We start from the raw sequence: 22592 nt of genomic DNA on the forward strand, positions 1-22592 counted from the left end.
TAATTGTTAATTAAGGGGAATGCAGATTGGGGACCCAAAGCCCATTTCTAGGCACCTGGACATCCCCTTAAGGAAGGGTCATGCGGAGGAGACAAGCCAGTCAGGGTGAAGTGTAGCAACAATGAAACATACAACTTTTTTCTAGTTCTTAAATGCTTTCTTGCCTCCTCGCCCACTATCATAATCTCAATTATGCCCTACAAATCTGGCTAGATCAGAGGATGTACACTGGTACAGATAGGAACAGGAAACACAGAGAATCTAGGACAGATAATCCCTTCAGGACCAGTGGTGAGAGTGGCGATACCTAGAGGGTGGAGGGAAGGTGGGGTAGAAAGGAGGAACAGATTACAACGATCTACATATAACCTCCTCCCCGTGGATGGACAACAGAAAAGTGGGTGAAGGGAGACACTGAACTGTGTAAAATATGACAAAATAATAATAATTTTTAAATTATTAAGTGTTCATGAGGGAGGGGGGAGTGGAGAGAGAGGGGGAAATATGAGGAGCTGATACCAAGGGCTCAAGTAGAAAGCAAATATTTTGAGAATGATGAGGGCAACAAATATACCAATGTGCTTGACACACAATGAATATATGTATGGACTGTGATGAGTCGTACGAGGTCCCAATAAAATGATTTAAAAAAAAGAAGTTAGTTCTTTGAAAGAATTAACAAAAATTTTTAAATGCTGTCAAAATTAATAAAGGAAAAGAAAGGAAGATGCAAACATCTAGAATTAGAGATGAAAAGGATAACATCACAACAAATCCAAAGGAAATAATAACAAATGACTAAGAAAAACTGTAGTCTAAACCGATTTGATAACATAGAAGAAATGAACAAATACCTAGAAATACACAGCCTATCCATCCAAATCAACATGAACTGATGTAGAAAACCTCAACAAATCAGAACCAAAGAAGAAACAGAGAAATTTCCAACCAAGAAAAGCCGGGAACAAATGGCTTCACAGGGAATTGTATTCACATATTCAGCGAAGAGCTGTTACCAATTCTACACTGACTATTCCAGACTATGGAAAAGGATAGAAAACTCCCAAGCTCATTCTATAAATTGAGCAAAGCTCTGATGCCAAAACCCCATAACGATAGAAACTATAGACCATGAACATGTTGTTGTTAGATGCCACTGAGTCGGCTCCAAACTAAAGCGACTCTGTACAACAGAACCAAACACTGCCTGGTTCTGTACCATCTTTATAATTGTTGCTATGTCTCAGCCCAGTGTTGCAGCCACTGTGTCAATCTGTGTCATCGAGAGCCTTCCTCTTCTTTGCTGTCCCTCCACTTTACCAGCTATGATATCCTTTTCCAGAGACTGGTCTCTCCTGACAACATATCCAAAGCATTTAAGAGCACTCTAGTCATATTTCTTCCCAAACAGATGTTTGACCTTTTAGCAATCCATGATACTTTGAATACTCTTCTTCTCTTGAGGAATTCAATCTAAATGCATAAATTCAATGCCTAACTTTCACATGCATATGAGGCAATGGACACTACATGACTTGGGTCAGGCACCCCTTCCCCATCAAAGTAACATCCTTGATTGTCAGTACTTGAAAGAGGTCCTGGGCAGCATCTGTCGATCTCTTCACGGCTGTTTCTATGAGCATTGATTTTGTATCTAAGCAAATCAAAATCCTTGGCGACTTCAACTCTCCTTTTCTCCATTTGGCATGTACCTCTTGGTACAGTTATGCAGATTTTGATCTTGCTTACATTGATTTATAATCCATATGCAAGGCTGCAATTCTTGATCTTCATGAGCAAATGCTTCAAGTCCTGCTCACTTTCAGTAAGCATGGTTGTGTCAGCTGAATATCTCAAGTTATAAATAAGCTTTCCTTTCATTCTTAAGCTGCATTGTTCTTCATTTCATCCATGATTTGCTCAGCATATATATTGAGTAAGTATGGCGAAGACTTACAACCATGACACACACCTTTCTTGATTTTTTTTTTTTCTTTTCATCACTGTCCTCCCCTATTCAATCATGGCTGCCACAGGCAGGCAGGCAGAAAGCGCGAGGACATTCTCTCTTGCATCTGTAGGAAACCTTAAGAGCAGACAGTAACTGCTCCAGGTCTGTCAATAGATGCTTCCTTTCTTGATTTTAAACCATGCAGGCTTCCTCAGTTCTCTTCTCATAACTGCCTCTTGATCGATCTACAAATTCCACCTGAGCACAATGGTTCTTGGCTGTCGGGAGGAATAGTGTCTGGGGGTATTAAAGGCTTTTCTTAAATAAGCAGCCATCTAAATGAGGCGACAGCTAGGTGCACAGGGAAGAAATATACCAGCATGTGTGATCCAAGTTTGTAAATAATAAAATCCAAGACTGGAGAAGGAAATGATATTAGAGCTTAAAATCTGAGCAACCCATTTGTAGAAGGCCATGGAAGACATTGAAAGCCCAAAATCCATTTGCAGGGTCCCCATGTGATTGAAGCTTCTGGTGAATTCCCTCTGACCATTGACCTGGGATGTAAAAAGCCTGGCGATCAGACAGAGTGCTTTGGAAAGTGAATTAATGCAGACGTAGTTAGGTTAAAATGTAACACCTTATCATCTGCCCTCCCCTTTGACCCATTTTAGTGTGTTTGAGTTTTTATTATTTTCGCTTTTCTTTTGATTGAAATTTTCATGTATTATTTTGTTTTTCTGTTGTTATACTTTTCTCTACTACATGAAATCCAGGATGTGTAAATCAATAGAGACGGTAACTGGATTAAAAGTTTATTGGGCTTATGGCAAGGGAAGTTTGGGGGAAATGGAGAGCTAATAATAAGGATGACACAAAAGAAATATTCTCAATTGGATTATTGTGTTAGTCTGGGTACTATAAAGAAACAAATCCACAGAAACTCATGTATAAGAGAGAGTTTTTTATAAAGGTTAAGTGTGCATCAAGAAAACATCCCAACCCAGTGGTGCCCAAGTCCACAAGTCCAACATTAGCCTATGTGTCCAACACCAATCCACAAAATCCTCCTGCATCTCACAAAACAGATGCAATGATGCCAGCTGTAGGAGGAAAGCCGAGTCAGTGAATGTGTAAGCATCTCAGCACTGGCAGGGGGTCTCCACACGGGTGCTCCAGGACCCAGGGCTGCATCAGGGTAGGTCCATGTGGCTTCTCCTCAGGGATGTCTTGCAGGAAATGAGCCTTGCCAGCTGAAGCAGGGAACTGGCTAAGGTAGCTACACCCTGGTCCAACCATCAGAAAGCAAGAGACGTGAGAACTAAAGAGGTGAGGCTCACCGACCCATTTATTCCTCCACCCTTCTATTAACCCCATATGTGTTTGTCGGCCAGGTTGGCACAATAAACTACCTCAATTATGGTGATGGTTACATAACTCTTAACATTATTAAACTCTTGAATTTTATGGTATATGAATTATATGTCAATAAAACTGTTTAAATAAAGCAGAGTGTATGACCAAACTCTCTCTCACATAATTTAGGTATATTTTCAGGCGGAGCCAGCTTCTTGAGAAGACACCAGACTTGATAATGTAGGGAATCAGAAAAGAGGAGGAAATCCTCAATAAGATGGATTGACACCATGGCGGCAGCAACGGGCCACATAGTGACAATTGTGAGGATGTCACAGAACAGGGCAGTGGTTTGTTCTGTTGCACATGGGTTCTATGAGTCAGAACCCACTCCATGACACCTAATTGCAGCAACCCACGTGAGATGTGGAGAAGGGCACCTGCCTGGCTTGGCATCCAAGGGAGCTTGGCCAAGTAAGTCCCTTTCACAGGCTTGCTGAATCCTCCCACCACTGAGAAACCCTGTGCCTAGACCAACTTCCACCATGTTCTACCTAAGCTGACATGGAACATCCCCCAGACAAGAGGGCCAGAGGAGAACATGACTTTAGCCTCTGACTTGCTGGTTTCATTATTTTTAAATCTAGGCAATAATATCTGGGTTTGCCCAATCCATAAATACTACAGCCTGGAGACAAAGCAGCATGAAAGGTTAAACTCATGGAGAGCGTGATTTCTCAAGCATAGATGATCATTTCTTCCATGGTATTCAACGACCTTTCTCCTTATTTTTGCTGTCCTTCAAACCTTTAAGCACATAGCACTTTTCCCCCTTTCATTTCTCCTGTCCCCACATCTGCTCACTTTGCAGCTGACGGTGGGCCTCATGTTCAAGTTGGCACATGAAATGGGGTTCTGCAGTATATCACTATCCGTCCTTGCTCTTCCCCTGAACATCTGGAGCTAGTGCCTAAGAAGTCCAAGCTTTCACAGAATTTTCTTTCTTTCTCTATTTTCCCAATTTTTCTAATTCTCTTATCTTCCTTACTCAAGGACACTCTTCTTTGGTTACCCAGATCTTTACTAGATGTGAAGAATATATCTGCTCTATGTTAGATCTGAAAAATAAAGTATTGAAATAATCACTTTGCCAAAGTTTACTCTCTTGGGAACAAGAGGCAAAGGTGAGCTTTTTGGCCACAGCCCCCCTCCTTTATTGGTAAGGAGAGGCTGAGCTGTACAACGCTCCTTTTCTTTTCTGAAAGCTCCTGCAGACAGGGAAATCACAGCAAGCCGCATGACAGGGTCACCTGCTTCCTGGTGGCAGGACCTGCCCTTGATAGTTTTATAGCACCCTTTAGCTGAAAGCAGCAGGCACTGCAGTCCGAAGACAAAGAAACCTATGTAAATGTATGCAAGTATTTAGAGTTAACAGGTGTTGAATGGAAAACATGCTGCCTCCATTAGAGTGCTTTCTTTACACAAATTCACCTATACAAGCTTACACACCGAATGTTCCCACTTACAGGAATAAGCCTGGTGCCTGGGAAGCAGTCTATTTCTGGTTCTCCTACCCTCTTTTACATTCGTAAAGTAAAGTGGTGTAGAGCTCATCTAGACGTGCCTTCTGATCCCATGCTTCGGTAGTAAAATATAGGGATTCATTATTTTAAAAAATCACCCTTTTGTATTAAAAATGAAACCCAAATACCATTTAGTATTTCTATCCCATTTAGGTAATTAGCACAACGTTTGTGTCAAGTGCAGACAAGGGAGCATTCATTTGTCAGCTGCTCTTAAGGGCTCGGTTGTATCAGGGATATTGATATTTTATCAGTGTAGTCATGGTATCCTGGAGAATGCTCTCCATTAGCAAAAGCATATTTGAGACACTGTCAATTTGATGCTTAAACTCAGTTTCTATGCACGGAAAGCTTACTATCCTAATGCTCTTGTGGTGTAGTGGTTACATGTTGGGCTACGATCTGAAAGGTCGCCCTGTGGAGAAAGATGGAGGTTTTCTACTCCCATAAAGAGTTATAGTCTCAGAAACTCACAGGGGCAGTTATACTCTGTCCTATAGAGTTGCTATGAGTCAGCACCAACCTAATGATAGTGAGTGAGTAAAATAAAATTACTGACTATAAGGAGCCCAGGTGGTACTGTGAGTTAGGTGTGGGCTGCTAACCCACAAGGTTGTCAGGTCAAACTTGCCAGCCACTCTGCCAGAAAAGATGAAGCTGTTTATTCTGCTTTCTGGTTTTGGAAATCCAATATAAAATCTCTATCAGTTGAAATTGATTCGGTGACAGTGGGTTTAATAATGCTTCTAATGAAATTTCATTGCTTTTTGTACCCATTTTCTTCTAAAAAGTATTTGAACTAAAGGCGGGACAATAGTAAGAGTGTGTGTAAATGCCATTAGAGTATCTGGAAGCTCCAAGAGCATTTTAGACCTTGGACCTGAGCTCTGGCATGGAATCTACCCAAACCTGTCTTTTGCCTTCATAGTGAAGTGCAATGAAGTTGTTAAAGGAGATGAAATGAGGATTATAAAACAAAACCTACAAAGACTAAATCAAACATCTTAAAGAAGTGGGTGAGAAGAATACGATTCTGAGATCTTAACGAACAGTATACAGGCTAACTGCATTCATTTTTCTCTCAGTGTCACATGCCATTGGGAACCAATCTGTCTTGGCATCAATTAAAGACAGACTCCAGACTAGTGCTTCTCCAAATGTCACTGTTCCTATAACTTCCCCTGGGAATCTTGTTAAAAAGCAGATGGGAGGTCTCAGTAGGTATGGGGTAGGGCCCGGGTTTCAGTTTCTAACAAACTTCCAATTTATGTGCATGCCATTTGCATGATACATTAAGGGACAATAATTGTCGAACATCTTTCAACAACCACCAAAGTCCTATGCTTCATGTCAGATATAACTTATTTAGATGACACTATTAATTTCAGTTGGAAAATTCCGCGAGACTTACCTCTGTTCGCTTTTGACTACAGGCTGGTAGCAATCAAAGTAGGTTGGAAAGCTTTAACCCCCTGGTAAGGAATATGAAACAATTCCTTTTTAGAAAACTGTACAATAATCCCATCTTGAACCTTAATAATAAGAGTACACTTTGAAAGTTGAGAGTCCTGATTCTCATTCTAAGGAGGATATCCTTTAGCATGAAAAGCCAGTGCCAATCCACATGGTTGGCTTGTCTTTCCCTCAGCAGAAGGGAAGTCACCCAGGCTGTGGACAGAGTGTGAGTGCTTCCAAGCCAGCCAGGTCGGAAAGGTTACCAACTCTCATTTGATTCGTGCCCTGACAGCACCTGGGATAGCATGGCTAGGCTCAGAGAATAAGTGGGGACCGAGAACAGGTTCAAATGGCTTCAGAAATTATATTCTGAAAGCTGCCTTCATTTACCCTCCTACAAGTGCAAGTCAGTTAGCTCCAGGAAGCCAATAAAAATCAATAGAGTCAGCATTTTCAAGTTCTAAAAGATGCCTTTATAGGTGATTCTTTTGCCTTCTAAGTAAAATTGTTGGGGTCACAGCTTTAATTTGTGTGGGTATGTGTGTTTGGGGGGTATCACAAGTAAAGCTAGTTCAGTCAGGACCCACTGAAATCTAACTTAAGAAGCCCCTACCTTGGGTTTCCGAGGCTGTAAATTGTTATGGGAGCAGACAGCTACATCTTTCTCCCACAGAGTGGCTGGTGGGCTTGAACCACGAATCTTTTAGTTAGCAATTTCATTCTTACTGGGAATTGCCACTTAAAATAGAGCTACCCTGCATTTTCAGAGTTTTTAAGGGCAAGCAATTAAACCATGACTGATCTTTATTTCTAGCAGGAGCTAAACCATATATTTATTTCTAATTTTGGTGGACCAACATGCCTTCTTGCCTTGAAGCCAGTATTCTTTTCAATGAAAACACTCTGAAATTGGTTAGCAGTTGCCCTCTCTCCTTTTGCAATGGGTATGGAAGAAGTTAGCTTGGCAAGGTAAGCTAAGTGCAGTTTGGAATTCCCTCATGACTCAGTTTAAATCACCCAACTGGCATAGGATGCAGAAGTTTAATTCCAGATGGCTCTTTAACCCCGAAATTCTACTTGAAACACAGATCTATCCCCTAACGGTAATAACGTTATCTTTCAAACATAAGAAAATAATTTCCTTTCCAGAAAAAATGATGGCTTTTGAATTTAAACAAAGGGGAGGGTCAGTGGAACTGGATTTGATTTTGAATGGGAAAAACATGTCCTATTTAAAACCTGGATGAAAAAATATATATTAACCACTGGTAAAGACCATATCCTGGGATGAGAGAATGGAAAATGTGTTGCCAACTGAAATACAAATAGCTAAAAGAATCCTGAAGTCCGTGTGCGTAATTAGTCACCTGGTTCCATGAAATCTAAACCAAGGAGACAAAGAACTCTAAAAATGAGTTTTTAAAAAAATCCTGGATGGCTCCTTTGGAGGCTGGGTTCATCTCAAATTTGTTCTTGTAGAAGCCAGGGGGACTGTTATACCCCAGCCTCCCTGTCTAGGGGAAATAGAATCAGAGGTGACCCAGAGTTTTCTTTCGAGTGGCATAGTAGGTTAAGTGTTGTGAGGCTACCTGTAAGGTGAGTGTTTCCAGCTCCTAGTTGGTCTGGGGGTGGGGTGGCGGAGGGAAGCAGTCAGATTCTGTGAAGACTTGCAATCTTGCAAATCCTAAGGAACAGTTCTACTGCGTCCTGGAGAGTCTCTGAATCAAACGCACTTGATGGCAGCGAGTTTTAGTTTATTATACACTTATTAGAGTCCCCAGTAGTGGTGCCTCTACCACCAGGACAAACAAGACTCACTCTGGTGGTGAGCCATAGTGAATGTTAGTAATTGAATCATTCAGCCTGTTCGATTCATTCACCCATTGTAATTTGTTCATGAAACAATATAAGATCAACCCACTTTTCTTCTATGTTGCCTTCTTTGTTACTCCCATATAGAATTCACCACTCCTACTTCAGTACTACAGATGCTAATTCATAGTCTTAAAAACAAACCGAAACGGGGTAAACGCCTTAGGTGAAAACAAAAGCCTTGGCTAAGATTCCCACGAGGATTCAAAGGTCAACCCAACTGCACTGTAGTCATTTTACACGTCTAGTTCCATTTTATGACTGGGCTCCAGGAAAAAGAAATCCTACCTGCTTCACTCCTCCTCGAGTTTCTCCAGCTCCTGGACACAGTAACCACACATTTTCACAGTAACCACACATTTTCACACATTTGAATTAGTGCATTTGATTCTGGAGCATATTTCACAGTGTGGCACAGAGTATACATCCTCTAGATACCTTCACAAAGTGAAGCTGCATCCACAGTGTCAAAATCTAAGGAATAAGATAAGCATAAAAATGGATCATTGGAATAGAGCTTGAGAGGAGTCTCTTCTACAGAAAACGCCTATCCACAGGTAATGGTGGCAAAGAGGAGAAATTTACAGGTTTAATTTACCAGGAGGTTCTCAAACAAATTTTGAACAATGATAGGTAGACTTGGTCACAGAGTGGGCCCCTGTGTTCTCTCAAGCTTGTGAATGAGCACTGATGTGAATATGAGGCATGCATAGTATTTGATAGTTGGCTTCTTCAGGAGTGTGTGCTATCCTTAGCTTCAACAATTTCCAGGAGTATTCTGGCATTCAAATATATGTTTCAGCCATATTAAGTTTTCTTACTTTCCTGTTCTAAATTTAATGGTTTTTCTTTATTGTTGTATTTAATTTTTTTGTGAAAGTTCTGTGATGGTCACCTTCCTGACATGATCGCTGAAGACAAAATAGGTGCATAAGTAAATGTGGTTATAAAAATATATAGCATCTGGGATCTTAAAGGCCTGACGAGAAACAAGCGGCCATCTAGCTCAGAAGCAACAGGGCCTACATGGATGAAGCACACCAGCCTGTGTGATCATGGATGTCAATGGGATCCGGTAGCAGGTATCTAAGAACCAGAATAAAACCATACCCAAGGTGCATGAGGGGGAGAGGGGGCAAGTGGAGACTCAATGTCCATCTGTAGACAATTGGGCATTCCCTCACAGAGGGCTCACAGGGAAGAGATGAGCCAGTCAGGGTGCAATATAGCCCCGATGAAACACCCAACTTTCCTCTAGTTCTTTGGTGCTTACCCTCCGCCCCCCACTATCATGACCTCAATTCTACCTTACAAATCAGAGTAGACCAGAACATGCACACTGGTATAGATAAGAGCCTGTAACATGGAGAATCCAGGATAGATAAGCCCCACAGGGACAACAAGGAGAGTAGAGATACCAGGAGGATTAGGGGAGGGTGGGGGCCATAGGGGGATTCAATCACAAGGATCAATCTAGAACTCCCTCCCAGGGGGATGAATAACGAAAAATTGGATGAGGGAGATGGAAGACGATATAAGATATGGTAAAAATAATCTATAACTTATCAAGGGTTTGGAAGGGAGGGCAGGTGGGGGAGGGAGGCAGAAGAAATGGGGAACTGCTATCAGAGGTTCAAGTGGGAAGAGAATGCTTTGAAAATGATGATGGCGGCATGTGTGCAAATGTGCTTGACACATTGGAAGAATGTATGTATTGTGATAAGAGATGTAAGAGCCTCCAATAAAAGTATTCTAAAAAAGAAAAGAAATTGTATATGTTCATAGCTTAAAACAAAAATATTTCTATGAGGCTAAAATAAGAAATCTTAGTCTCTTTGTACATGCTCTCAAGTACCTGTTTAACTATGTCTTTTGATTATACTCAGGTTTGTCTAAGTTATTTGTTCACACCATTTCTTCTTAATTTCTTCAGTTCTCTATTGAAGGTTAAGGAGCCCTGGGGGCATAGAGGTTACACTGGGGCAGCAGTTCAGAACCACTTCAGAAGAAAGATGGGCCTTTCTACTCCGGTTAAGAGGTAGTCTCAGAAACTGATTGTGGCAGTTCTACCCTGTCCTATAGTGTTGATATGAGTCTGCATCAACTCGTTAGCAGAGAGTTTGATTTTATTGAAGAAAGTAATATTTCTCTTCCACTTCCTACTGTTCCCAACACACACACACACACACACACACACACACACACACACACACACTCCCCATAATCTTTCATGATTCCAATACAATATAGAAGGGGCTTTCAAAAAGTGTGGAGAAATTCTATTTTCCCACAAACATTTGTTACAATCCTTGTTTAGATTCATAATTACAATGTTGCAAAACTTTACTTACAGCTAACCCATTTAGTAAACTTGTATTACGTGGTCTTTCATATATGGCATTTTTATACCTTTAGACTTGGTAATTAATTGCTTCTTTTTTAGGTCTGCTTACTTTTTCAATGTACCTATTACTAATTAAAGAGCCCGGGTGCTATAATGATTAGGAGCTTGGTTGATAGCTAAAAAGTTAATGGTTCAAACCCACTACTGCTCCATATGGGGAAGATGTGGTGTGTGCTTATAAAGAAGATGTGTATAAAAAAGAAAAATGGGGATTCATTAGTAATATGCCCATGTCATTGAGTCGCTATCAGTCACAATTGACTCAATGGCAATGGGCATATTATTAATGAATCCCCATTTTTCTTTTTTATACACATCTTCTTTATAAGCACACACATTAGGTATGCTATAGATTCTTCTTGGAGACTTCCTGAAAGTCCCCGTCTTCCTGCTATTATCTGAACTCGGCCTTGTCTCCGTTCACTGCTGAGCTGCCATCCGGGGACTTTCCTTCCTCCTCACCCTAGCTGTTCTGTGGCGCTTGATCTCTGTTTTTTTGCATCTAATGGTTTACTGAGCTACTCTGTGTTTGGAAGGCTATCATCTTACAGTAGTTTCCTGAGAAAAGGTTCAAGGGAGGAAAATCTTTGAACGTTAAATGTCACTTCATTGATGGGGTGCTGGGTATAAAAATTCCAGATTGGTAATCCTGTTACCTCATAATATTGAATATGTGCCTTGGTAATTTATTCCTACCTTTCAGTAAATAACTCAAAATATTATTTTAACATTTTGTTTTCCCTTACTGAAATAATTTTAAAATCTTATCTTTGTATATAGGGCTCTGACATTTAGCAATGAGATCAGGGAATCTTGGCTTGAGCCTTTTCGACTCATTCTGCTCATTCTTGGTAGCTCCTTTAATGTAAAAGTCATGCGCCCGTACTATACGGCCACAGTAGTCAAACAGCGTGGTACTAGAATTACGCCAGATATTCTGACCAATGGAAAAGAGCTGAAGACCCAGACATAAAAAACATCAGCATACAGGCAACTGATCTTTGATAAGGGCCCAAAAGTTATTAACTGGGAAGCAGATGCCCTCTTCAATAAACGGTGCTGGAAAAAATGGATATCTACCAGCAGTAAAATGAAGCAAGACCCTTACCTCACTCCATGCACAAGAATAAACTCAAGGTGGATCACAAACCTTGAGATAAAACCCTAAGCAATTGGGGCCATTAATGAGGGAATTGGGACAAACCTGAGACCCTTGGCACAGGGAATACAAAGGCTATCAGAAATAGGGAAGGATACAAATACAGAGCAGTCACAAATAGACAAGTGGGATATACTGAAGACAAGACACCTGTGTACATCGAAAGAATTCATCAAGAGAGTAATAATAGAGTCCACCGACTTGGAAAACATCTTTAGCAATGACACATCAGACAAAGGCCTTATTACTAAAATCTACAATACTTTGCAAGCTTTCAATAAGAGAAAAACTAATTGCCCACTGAGGAGGTGGGCAAAGGATCAGAACAGAAGTTTCACAGTCTAAAATCCGAATGGCCAATAAACATATGAGGAAAGTGTTCCTGATCATTAGCCCTAAGAGAAATGCAAATCAAAACAACTATGAGATACCACCTGACACCCTTAAAGGTAGCCCAATCGAAAAATTCAGAAAGCAACAAGTGTTGGAGGTGCTGTAGTGAGATAGGAACTCTCATCCATTGCTGGTGGACCTTTAGGTATGTACAGCCACTATGGAAATCGATTTGGTGATTTCTAAAATGGATGGAAGTTGAGCTACCATACGACCTACAATCCCCCTACTGGGCATATACCCAGAAGAGGCAAGAAACAACCCACGGCCAGACATCTGTGCTCCAATGTTCATTGCGGCACAGTTCACAATCACCAGGAGTTGGAAACAACCCAAAGTTCCATCAACAGATGAATGGATTAAAAAGCTGTGGTACATACATGCAATGGAGTACTATTAATCGCTAAAGAGCAGTGATGAATGCATGAAGCATATCGCCACATGGGAAGAACTGTAGGAAAATTAAGCTAAGTGAAGTAAGCCAAGCACAAAATGACAAGTATAATATGAGTCTGCTAAGGCAAGTTTTTATAGAAAGAAAGAAAAAAAGACGGAAAGAAAGACAGAAAGAAAGAGAGAGAAAAGAAAAGAAAAGAAAATTCAAAAGGGGCACAGGGAAAAAGTTACTGTATACAAACACTCCAGGGGTGAGTTCCAGGTAGTATGGCAGGGGCCAGACCAAATCCAAGGGGTACATATGACAGCCAACTAAAAGGGGGGGCAAAAAGATGTGTGGCAGGGGAATAGGGCACTGACCCATCCAAGGGGAGGGGCCAGACTTAAATCCAGTGTTCCGGGATGCAAATGCAGTGCGTGTTGGCATGAAGAGGGGAGTCAGTGGAGGGGCCTGAGGGCTCGGCCCCTATACCGGCTACATAGACAACTGCCCCTCCCTCCAGAAGAATTTACTTTAGAGGTCGGCATTGAAGCTGCAGCCAGGGGAGAGGCATGTCTGATCAGAGCACACAGGAGCAAATGAGGTGGGAGGAAGAGAGAGTGGAACACCAGGCCTGGAGGATGATCTCCCCGCTGTGAACAGCCAATGCACAGAGTGGACCATATGGCTGATCCCACTACAAGTCACACCGTCTCTTGCTGGCCCAGGGCCCTAAGGGGGACAACACTGGAGACTTAGTGTCAGGGTTGGCCCAGACTGACCCTGCGACATCAAGGCAAACCACTAAAGGTGTGCAGCAGAGCAATAGTGGGAACAGAGCAGGGAGCCCCGGAGAGAGTACAAAGGACAGACTCTGGGGCCAAAGCATGGCACTCCATCGGACCTGACTGAAGGACAAGCCTAGAGATAAAAAAAAATCAGATCTTGATCTATGTACAGGTTTTTCTTTCTTTTTAATGCTTTTCCTTCTAATTAATTTATTCTTTTATGGGTCATTGGTTTTATTTTTGTTGTCATTGCTGTGTTCTCATTTGTTGCCTATCTTGCTATGCTTTGCTTTTTGGTGCATTATTATTATCTCTATGGATCCATCTAGATAAAATAGGCTGGATGAATAGTCTGGATGAGAAAACAACAGGACCAGTGGTTCCGGCGGGGGGGGGGGGCAGGGGAGATGGGGATAAGGAGGTGGTGCTGACCAACCCAGAGACAGGGGAGCAACAAGTCATCCAAAATTAGTGGCAAGGGGGGTGTGAGAGGCCTGGTAGGGATTCAGCAAGGGCATTGTAACCGAGAGAAATTACCGAAACCCAAATGAAGGCATGATAGTGGGACAAGGAAAGTAAAAGGAAACAGAGGAAAGAACTAGGCGACAAAGGGTATTTATAGAAGTCTAAATACTGGCATGTACATAGGAGGGTAGGGAAATAGATCTACATGCATATATTTATAGGTTTAGTTTTAAGGCAGCAAATGGACATTGGGCCTCCACTCAAGTACTTACTCAATGCAAGAACACATTGTTCCATTAAATTGGTATTCCATGATGCACACCTTCCCAACACGATTGCTGAAGAAAAATGTGTGCATAAGGAAATGTGGTGAAGAAAGCTGATGGTGCCCGGCTATCAAAAGATATAATGTCTGAGGTCTTAAAGGCTTGAAGATAAATAAGCGGCCATCTAGCTCAGAAGCATCAAAGATGCTTCCACATGGAAGAAGCACAGCAGCCTGTCTGACCACGAGGTGTAGAAGGGACCAGTTATCAGACATCAAAGAACAAAAAGTCATATCAGTGGGTGCCCACCTTCCCAATATGATCATTGAAGACAAATGTGTGCATAAGCAAACATGGTGAAGAAAACTGATGATGCCCGACTATCAAAAGATATGGCGTCTGGGGTCTTAAAGGCTTGATGATACACAAGCAACCATATAGCTCAGAAGCAACAAAACCCACATGGAAGAAACACACCAGCCTGTGTGACTATGAGGTGTCAAGGAGATCAGGTGTTGTCAAGCATCAAAGAACAAAAAATCATATAATTGTAAATGTGGGTGAGTGCAGAGTGGAACTCAAGGCCCATCGGTGGCAACTGGACACCCCCTTACTGAAGGGTTGTGGGGAGGAGATGAGCCAGTCAGGGTGTAGGGTAGCAATGATAAAACATATAACTTTCCTCTAGTTGTTAAATGCTTCCCCCCCACCCCACACACTATCATGAGCCTAATTATCCTTGAAAATCTGGCTAGACCATAGGGTGTACATTGGTACAGTAAAAGTCATGCACCTCTAGTCTGGAGGGATTACTTATAATCTTTCTTTATTAACTTTATATTTCTTTATGGAATTCCTGCTACTTGGATTTTGGTCCACCTGGATTAAAACTCAAATATTTAATGCTATCTATTTACTTATTGAGATTTTGTCTTGTCTCCTTTCTAGAAGATTTTCTGGATATTATCTTTTAGCCCACCTATTGAAATTTCTCTTTTTAATTTCTATGATTCCGCTCTGCTCTCTGCATATTCTTTTTGTCATGAGATCCTTTACTCATTTAATAAATATAATAACCTTTCTAAATCATTTTGCAATTTTCTTGCCTCTTTTACTACCTGTTTTCCTCTCTCATTGTAATTTCATTATGGATTTCAAGTGAACAGATTTCCGGAAACACCTAACTATTTGGGTTTCTACCTACATTAGTTGTTAGGTGCTCTGACTCATAGCAACCATGCGCACAACAGAACTAAACACTGTCTTGTCCTGTGCCTTCCTCACATTTGTCCTATGCCTGAGCCCACCGATGCAGCTGTGTGTCAATACATCTCTACCTACATTGGGCTACCTTTATAAAGTGAGAGTCCTTTGTGGGGAGAACTTGCCAGATGAAATTCACTGTCATCTCATTCGTTCTCTTGTGAGGCACTCCTAATTATGAGCCCCACTATGAACTGTGTCCGTCCACAGTCTGTGTTGGAACCTTTACCTCTATACCCATGGATGGAACCTAACCTGTGGTTAGGTTTCCTCGATCAGTTATGACTCTTAGTGGTCCTTTGCACAACAGAAGGAAACACTTCCTGGCCCTGCATCATCTCCACAATTGTTTGTTTGAGTTCACTATAACTAACTGAGTATACCATGATCATCTCCTATAGTACAATTCATCTAAGGATATCAGTAGTTGAGGTCATGCCAGTGTAGGGTGGCCCTTAAACTTAGCACTTCTCAGTTATATAGAGAACAGTATAGGCACAGAGAGATGCATAAAGACACAGAGAGATCGCAAAGGGGATCTGGAAATAGTGGAGGCAAATATATTCATAAGTTCAAGAACTCTAAGCCTGGCTGCTACTAGAACCTGAAGCAGACCAGGGAATGCCTTGCCCTAGCGCAGTGGTTCTCAACCTTCCTAATGCCGTGACCCTTTAATACAGTGCCTGATGTTGTGGTGACCCCAAACCATAACATTATTTTTGTTGCTACTTCATAATTTTGCTACTGTTATGAATCAGACGATTCACAAGTTGAGAACCGCTGCCCTAGAGGGCCACCCTGAATTGGGGGTTGGGGGAAAACTATTCTGTAAAGTCATATCCTTGTTTCTGTTATAGCAACATTACAGAATGAAGACAGACATCTTTATGGCCTTCTTGCTCCCAATCAGTTAAGATTCATATTTATTATTTTATTAAAAAATTTTTATCATTTTATTCAGGGCTCTTATAGCTCTTATCACAATCCGTACATAAATCCATTGTGTCGAGCACATGTGTACATATGTTGTCATTATCATTTTCAAAACATTTTCTTTCTACTTGAGCCCTTGGTATAAGCTCATTTCCACACACCCCCACCCTACCTCCTGTAGGAACCCTTGATAATTTATAATTTTTTTCTCATGTCTTACACTGACTTCTGTCTCTCTTCACCCACTTCTCTGTTGTCCATCCCCCTGGGAGGGGGTTATATGTAGATCATTGTGATTGGTTCCCCTTTCCCCCCTCCCCCAACTTCTCCTTCTCCTCTTGGCATTGCTCCTGTCATTATTGGTCCTGAGGGGTTTATCTCTCCTGGATTCCCTGTGTTTCCAGCTCTTCCCTGTACCAGTGTACATGCTCTGGTTTAGCTGGATTTGTACGGTAAAATCGGGGTCATGACAGTGGGGGCGGGGCGGCGAGGAAGCATTAAAGAACTAGAGGAAAGTTGGGTGCTTGGCAGGTACTATACTGCACCCTGGCTGGCTCGTCTCTTCCTTCAGACCCTTCTGTAAGGAAATGTCCAATTGTCTACAGATGGGCTTTGGGTCTCCACTCTGTCCTCCCCCTCATTCACATTGATATAATTTTTGTCCTCGATGTTTGATGCCTGATGCCTGATCCCACGGGCAACCCATGATCATGCAGGCTGGTGTGCTTCTATGTGGGCTTTGTTGCTTTTCAGCTCGATGGTCGCGTGTTTCTTTTTAAACCTTTAAGACTGCAGACACTATACTTTTTGATAGCTGGCACCACCAGCTTTCTTCACCACATTTGCTTAGGCACCCATTTTGTCTTCAGTGATCATGTCAGAGAAGGTGAGCATCATAGAATGCTAGGTTATTAGAACAAGATGTTCCTGTATTGAGGGAGTACTTGAATGGAGGTCCAATGTTCATCTGCTGCGTTAATACTTAACAAATAAATATATGTACATAGATCTATTTTCCTCTTGTTATGTATAAATATATTTAAATATGTACATGCCCAAATTTAGACCTCTGAATTCCCCTTGTCTCATAGTTCTTTCTTCTATTTCCTTTTACTTTCTTCTTGTCTTACTATTATATTTGGCCTTCATTAGTCTTTCAGTAATTCCTCTCTGTTACATTGCTTTTGATCCAGCACCACCAGGCAGCCTATTCCCCCCTCACCATCAATCTTCAATCACTTATTGTTCCCTCATCCCTGAGTTTGTTGGACTTTCTTTCTCCAAAATCCCCCTCTCCTGTGTCCCTATGAAACCATCAGTCCTATTGTTTTCTCCTCCAGATAGTTTATCCCACCTAGACACAGCAATAAGCACAAAAACAAGGCACAGCAAAACAAAACAACAAAGTAAAGCAAAACAACAACAAAAACCAATGACAAAAAAAGGTAAAGCCTATGAATAGTTCCACGTCTGTTTGTTGACCTTTAGGAGTGTTTTCCAGTGGAGTCTAATGGGGTGCAATGCCCTGGACCCAAAGTCTGTTTTTGGTATTCCCAGGAATTTCGTTGCTTTGCTCAGTTTACTATTCTGTTGCACGCCCTTAGTATTTCATCCCAGTGTGGTAGGGTCTGATCAGGCACAATTCCCGCACTGTGCCTCCAGTGTTGTCCCCGTAGTGCTATGCATCAATGAGGGATATTGTGTCTTGTGGTGGGGCCAGCCCTACGGTCCTCTGTCTGTGTGCATTGGCTGCTCTGAGCTGGAATATCATCTTGGGGGCTTGGTGGGCCAGATGTGTTCTACTCTCTCCTCCTCTCTTAGTTTGCTCCTGTGTGCTCTGATCAGATACACCCCTCTCCCTGAATTGTAGCTTCAGTGTTGTCCTCTGAAGTGCATTCTTTGGGAGGGGGTGGGGGAGAGATGTCCATGTAGTTGGGATTGGAGCTGCCTCCACAGACCTCTTTATTGGTTCCCTGCTTCATGCCGGTATGTTGCATTTAAGTCTTGGCACACCAGCTTGAAGTCTGATCCCTCTGTTCCTTTCCTGTGGAGATATAAACAATATTCTCCCCTTGGGTGGGTTAGTGCCCTGATCCCCAACTACCCATGTCTTTTTCTTCTTTCTTTCCTCCTCCCTTTTAGTTGCCTGCCATATGTATCCCTGGATTGGGTCTGGTCCCTGCCAGAGTATCTGGATCTCACTCATCATGTATGTATATAGTAGCTTTTTCCCTAAGCCCCTTTTTGCATTTTTAAGCTTACCTCAGCAGACTCATGTACTTGTCCTTTTGTGCTTGGTTTACTTCACTTACCACAGTTTCCTCCAATTTTTCCCATGTGGTGATGTGTTTCATGCATTCGTCCCTGCTTTTTATGCATGTGTAATGTGCCATTGTATATATGTACCACAGTTTTTAATCCATTTGTCCATTGATGGAAATTTGGGTTGTTTGCAACTCCTTGCAATTGTGAACTGTGCTGCAATGAACACTGGAGCACAGATGTGTGGCCATGGTTTGTTTCTTACCTCTTCTGGGTATGTGCCCAGTAGGGGGATTGCTGGATGGTGGTATGATAGCTCGATTTCCATCTGTTTTAGACATCATCAAATCGATTTCCATAATGGCTGCCCAGACCTACAGGTCCACCAGCAGAGGACGAGTGTTCCTCTTTCTCCACAGCCCTTACAACACTTGTTGCCTTCTGATTTTTTGAATTGGGCTATCTTTGATGCTGTTCGGTGGTTTGTAATTTGCATTTCTCTTATGGCTAATCATCAGCAACATTTTCTCATATGTTTATTGGCCATTCAGATTTCTGCCCTTGTGAAACTCCTGTTTAAGTCCTTTGCCCACCTCCTCCGTGGGCAATTAGTTGTTTTTTTTCCTGGAAGCTAGCAGAGTACCACAGATTTTAGTAATAAGACCTTTGTCTGATGTGTCATTGATAAAGATGTTTTCTCAGTGATGGGCTCTCTTATTACTCTCTTAGTGAAATCTTCAGATGTACACAGGTGTTTTATCTTCAGTATATCCTACTTTCCAATTTGTGCATCTTCTGTATTTGTGTCCTTCCTTATTTCTGATAGCCTATGTATTCCATGTGCCAAGGTTCTCAAGTTTGTCCCAATTCCCTCAATGACGGCCCAAATAGTTTGGGGTTTTACCTCAAGGTCTGTAATCCACCTTGAGTTTATTTTTGTGCATGGAGTGAGGTAAGTGTTTTACGTCATTTTTCTCCAGGTAGATATCCACTTTTTCAAGTACCATTTTTTGAAGAGGGCATCTACTTCCCATTTGATATTTTTTGGGGCTCTTATCTGTATGCTGATGATTATATGTCTTGGTTTTCAGTTCTTTCTTTGGTTCTGAGTATCTTTCATTATACCAATACCACACTGTTTTGACCACTGTGGCTATATAATAGGTGCTAAAATTGGGTAAAGCAAGCCCTCCCCGTTTTTCCTTCTTCTTGAGAAATTCTCTGCTAATTCTGGGCTTCATCCCTCTCCATATGAAGCTCATAATCGGTTTTTTCAATTCTTTGGAGAAAGATCATGGTATTTGTAACTGGTTAGCATTAAACTTATGTAGTACCTTGGACAGAACTGACATCTTTACTATATCGAGTCTTCTAATCCATGAGCATGGGGTATTCTTTCATTTTTTTGAGGTTACTCTTAAGTTCTTGTAATAGTGTTCTATAGTTTCCCCCATACAAATCCTTTGGTTTTTAGTCAGGTGTATCCCTAGATGTTTTAATTTGTGCTTAGCTATTGATCCCCTCTACTGTGGTCCACTTAAGATTCTTGAAGGAAACAAACAAACAAACAAAAAAAACAACAACTTCCAATGTACTATGTAGAGCATATAATTCTGGCTGGCTGATGCATGGGTATCAAGTAGATGACGGGGGATGAATGCAGTTGTTGTTGCCTGGTTTGGTGTGTATAAACATTGATGTAATTCCTCTATTTCTTGCATACTCAGTAATGTACTCAAACCAGCTTGCCCAGGTTCAGAAAACCTGGTTGGATGTACTTCTTCCCAACTTGAAGATCCGAGATGTTACATTGTTAATTTAAAGTTAGCCTCGTGGTAGTATTTATAGCACTAAAATAGACAATGACTACAAATACATCACTTGTCTCCAACTCCCAACCTGATTTAATTGTTGAATATAACCAATGTACCCTGCATACACCACATCTTCCCCTAGCTGTGTCTTAACCCATCAAAAAAAAAAAAAACCATGTTATTTTCTGTCATGTGTCGGGAAAGAGACAGCCATGGAATTGGGCAAAGTGGGACTACTTTTTCCCACCATTTCTTCTATTTCACGGCCCTCTTTAACTGCACTTGGAAAGGTACCTGGTACCACCATTACTGGTTGTCTGCAATATAATTCAGGTTTTTTTCTTGGCTTTCTTTACCACTGGCTTAGGTTTCAGTTTCTGGGAATTGGAAAGTGAGTTGCTATTCATCCATCTGCTTTTGCACTTGAGCAATTGGGTTCCTGTTGCCCCTTTTCCTGATCTTTCTTTCTTTTTTGGGGTGTGTGTGTACTAAGAGAGTTGACCTTTGACCAACACAGGTTGAACTGGCAGGCCTACCTACGTATCGATCTCCCTACCACCATTGCTATGGTGATTAGTTCAAAAGTTGCAAGATTCCACTGAAAACATTGTGTTAAACTAATCCTGTCCTGGAGAGATGCCCTGGAACTGCTCCTGCAGAGATAATTAAGGTTAAAAGGCATTTAAAGAGATACTTGTAACTCTTGAGCACAGCAATAATATCAACTGAGTACAAGGCTTTTGCAGCTATGATGTTAAAGGGGCAATTGTATGCTTTTTAACTTTTAATTCAAATTGTCTGGGGAAGGATCAAAGTAAATGTAAGTGCTATCTGCTCACCCAGAAGAAAGACCACAGGCAAGCTCTTAGTCAAGATGCCCTTTTCTATCGAAAAAGAAAAACAAAAGCCCACACTCACAGTCATTGAGTTCAACTTTTGGACGAGGTAGAACTGTGGATTTCTGAGACTGCAGGTCTTTATGGGAACAGGAAGCCCAGTCTTCCTCTTTGGAACAGCTCTGGACCTTGTAGTTAGCAGGCCAAGTAACTATTACACTGCCGGGGCTCCTGTGCCCTTTCTTAGACTGTAGTTAGCAAATAGTATACCTATTTGGCAAGATGGTCACTGGGGGACAGGGTTCAAAGCACATTAATTGAGAGAACAACGTGATCATCTATTGGTTAACATCTTCCTGATTATATTCAGTTGGCCACCTACTACAAATGTGATAACTGGCTTTCTGAAAACCCACCCTTATTAGTCTTTGTAACTTTGGTAGTTTTTGTTTTGTATTTCTTCTTGGAAATATTTCCAAGTGTCAGGGCAACCTGAGGAGATACTGCAGATATGAACCATTGCCTATAGGTTCATCAGTTGGTCAGGAATTATGTGGCAATGGAGAAACAGCTGATCTTGCTCAGGCTTCACGCAGCCTCCAGGTTCGCACCATTCATCTTATAAAAGTCCATTTGTTTGGGGTTTTTTTTCAGCACCAAAAAGAAGAATGGCATCTCAGCATGAGTCATTCTGAAGACCAAATGACATTTCTGGGCAGGTGACTTAGCAAAAATTTATGCGTGGCAAATAAAATGCCGTGCTGATTCCTGTCATTCTGTGCTCTGTGGACCTACCAGTGGTGGGTGTAGGATGGCTGATTATTGTGGATTGGAAAAGCGTTCCACTTCAGGTTGCTAGATTGGCAATAATTTCCAAGACAGAGGTGGTGGAGGGGGGAAGAACACTTGTGTCAGTGTGGGTAGCCATGCAGATCCCAAGTACAATTGGAGACCATGTCTTAAATGGTGAGCCCAGACTCTCAGGGAAGCTTGTGTTCAGAGAGTTGGTGAATGAGATGGTATTATATTTCAGGCTAGTCACTTCAATGGGCTTCCTAATTTCAATTCTCCATATCTCCTCTTCTCGAAATCTCAAGAAATCCTTCATGAGTGTGGGCACCAAGGAGCTAAATCGTGATGCAAGGGAAAGTGGGCTATTGTAGGTGCAAAGAATTATGGGGTGTGTGTGTGCAAATGAAGATGCTAAAATTCTCAGTGGGTAAGGGAAAGATGGGAGGTGGGAGTCCACCCAGAGGCTCCTCAGAAAATGGCCTGGCCATCTTCTTCAGAAACAGAGGCCAAGGAAACCCAGGAAAGTTCAACTCAGACATGCATGGGGTCATCATGCGTAGGCAGCGTCTGTGGTTAGAAATGTGGAGTATAAAGATCCAGCACTCTAAATCTGTAAGTCCAAAC

The 22592-nt window shown here is 41.7% G+C and overlaps 1 non-coding gene across 1 annotated transcript; it reads right to left on the reverse strand.

The window, feature by feature from the left end:
* Positions 1-2001: 2001 nt before the first annotated feature.
* Positions 2002-2131, reverse strand: LOC142428392 (small nucleolar RNA SNORA31). The gene has a single exon (XR_012780302.1). It is a non-coding gene; the product is annotated as a small nucleolar RNA SNORA31 (small nucleolar RNA).
* Between the last annotated feature and the right edge of the window lie 20461 nt (positions 2132-22592).

Source organism: Tenrec ecaudatus, chromosome 15 (assembly GCF_050624435.1).
Source record: "Tenrec ecaudatus isolate mTenEca1 chromosome 15, mTenEca1.hap1, whole genome shotgun sequence".
NCBI lineage: Eukaryota > Metazoa > Chordata > Mammalia > Afrosoricida > Tenrecidae > Tenrec > Tenrec ecaudatus.